Here is a 2,500-nt window from a genome sequence, read left to right on the forward strand (position 1 = left end):
GCGTTATACGGTCACTATGGTATGAAAGGAATCAAATAAAGTTCAAATTGAAGATCCCTAATTTTCACAACTTTGTTTACTCTCTGAAAATCAGGATAGGAATCTGGGCAAAGGAAATGCTGGGGTATAGGGGTTTTGCACTCCAGAATGTTATATATAATATAGACTCTATCGTTTTGCACGTGTAGTGCTTGAATGTAAAAGGAGAGAATAACAGACTTTTGAAGGTGTCTGTGCCGAAGTCTTATGTCTATAGTGATGGTGTGTAAGGTGATACAGTAGTAAAAACCTAAATCATTGGTGGTGTAGTGATACATTATGATTTTCCCTGTATGCATAGCCCACCCCTATGCTGTTCTGGGTGGACTGCACCGAGCCCCCCTTTTCCTATGGCTTTTTCCCCTCCCGGGGTTTTTTATGCCGGCTGGAAAGGTGTGTCCTGGGTCCAGTGTGTTTTCTGTTCTTCCTTGATATAGAATTCCGAATTCTCAATATATATATATATATATATATATATATATATATATATATATATATATATATATATATATATATATATATATATATATATATATATATATATATATATATATATATATATATATATATATATATATATATATATATATATATATATATATATATATATATATATATATATATATATATATATTTGTGTGTGTGTGTGTGTTTGTGTGTGTGAGTGTGTGTATATATATATATATATATATGGTAAAATTTGGTGAGAAAATGCATTAACAAAGGTGAAGGATGATGAGCAGTCAAAGAAAGGAAAAAAATTCAAGAAAGAAAGAAACAAGGACACAAGTGGTCATGGAAGAAAATTTATTCTAGAAATTATCATATGATATAATATTCTAATTCAACAACCACCTTTCCACGTGGCAGTCGGAGAATTAGAGTTGAAAAAATGTTTAATATCTTGCCACGTGTCATCCTTAGGCATAATTTTTTAAAAAGTCTAAATCTTTCTTAGGATGCTAAAGTACTTCTGATCATTATTAAGTATTATATTAAACACATTTTGCTTATAAATCTAAAACTTCCCTAGGAAGCTAAAATACTTATAGTTAATAAGTATTATATTAAACAAATTTCGTTTTTACACAAACCTGTAATGGATACTTTATCATCTTTTAAATTATCATATCATATAATACTATAAAAATGTTGGAAAATTTCAAGTGTCATTCTCTAAGGAGGCATCACAAATGGAAAATGGTTAATTAGTTTTAGTAATAGTATGATCAAAATCATAGAATACTATTAAAATATTGAAAAATCTAAGTGTCATACTCTAAGGAGGCATTATAAATAGAAACATATCTTTGGATGATAAATGACTAAATGGCATATTGATTAATTATTTATTTAGTAATAGTATGATCAAAATCATACAATACCATAAAAATGTTGGAAAATTTCAAGTGTCATCCTCTAAGGAGGCATCACAAAATGGAAAAATATATTTTGGATGATAAATGACTAAATGGCATAATGGTTAATTAGTTTTAGTAATAGTATGATAAAAATTATACAATACTATTAAAATATTAGAAAATTCTTAGTGTACTATCATCCTCTAAGGAGGCATTATAAATAGAAAAATATCTTTGGATGATAAATGACGAAATGGCATATTGATTAACTATTTATTTAGTAATAGTATGATCAAAATCATAATAAAATAAAATAAAATATATAACAATAATTAATTGAAATATATAACAATAGTTATACATCATACCATATATCATATATTACATTATACTAAAAAACTTTGAAAATTTCAAGTGTCACAACTAAAGAGAGTTTCCAAATGTAATTTATTTATTGGCTATAGAAAAATGACATGAAATTTGTTCTTGACCATTATCTCTACCATTAAAGTATCTTTGACTAGCATTTATTTATAGTTAAATTAAATAATTAAGAGATCATATCATATCATACATTATACCAAAAGCTTGGAATTTCCAAGTGTCACAACTAGAGAATTTGCAAATGAAACTTATTTATTAGCTAAAGATAATGACATAACATTTGATCTTGACCGATATTTCTACCATTAAAGTATCTTTTACAAGCGTTTATATAATTAAATTAGTAAATATATATTATAATATACGGCACAATATGTTGTTGTCAATTTTCAAAATTACAGAGTTAATTCATACATATAAATGTCAAATTGAGTGTTTCTACTGCATAATATCTCTGGCTTTTATTTTTAATATTATATGTTTACATATGTCGATGTTAAAAAACCGTGCATTGCATGGGTTTCTACACTAGTTTAGGTGATAATGTGCACCATAGAGAGCAGTGTTATAAAGAATCTATAGTTGTTGATAATGTGCATCAACATAATTATAAGGATGATGAGATGTGTATCAACATAATTATGAGAATGACGAGATATGCATCAATGAAGATTGGAGAGAAGTGCTCCATTGATGATTGTTTATAATGTGCATCG

The sequence above is a fragment of the Amaranthus tricolor genome, chromosome 14 (genome assembly GCF_026212465.1).
Source record: "Amaranthus tricolor cultivar Red isolate AtriRed21 chromosome 14, ASM2621246v1, whole genome shotgun sequence".
In the NCBI taxonomy this organism is placed as follows: Eukaryota; Viridiplantae; Streptophyta; class Magnoliopsida; order Caryophyllales; family Amaranthaceae; genus Amaranthus; species Amaranthus tricolor.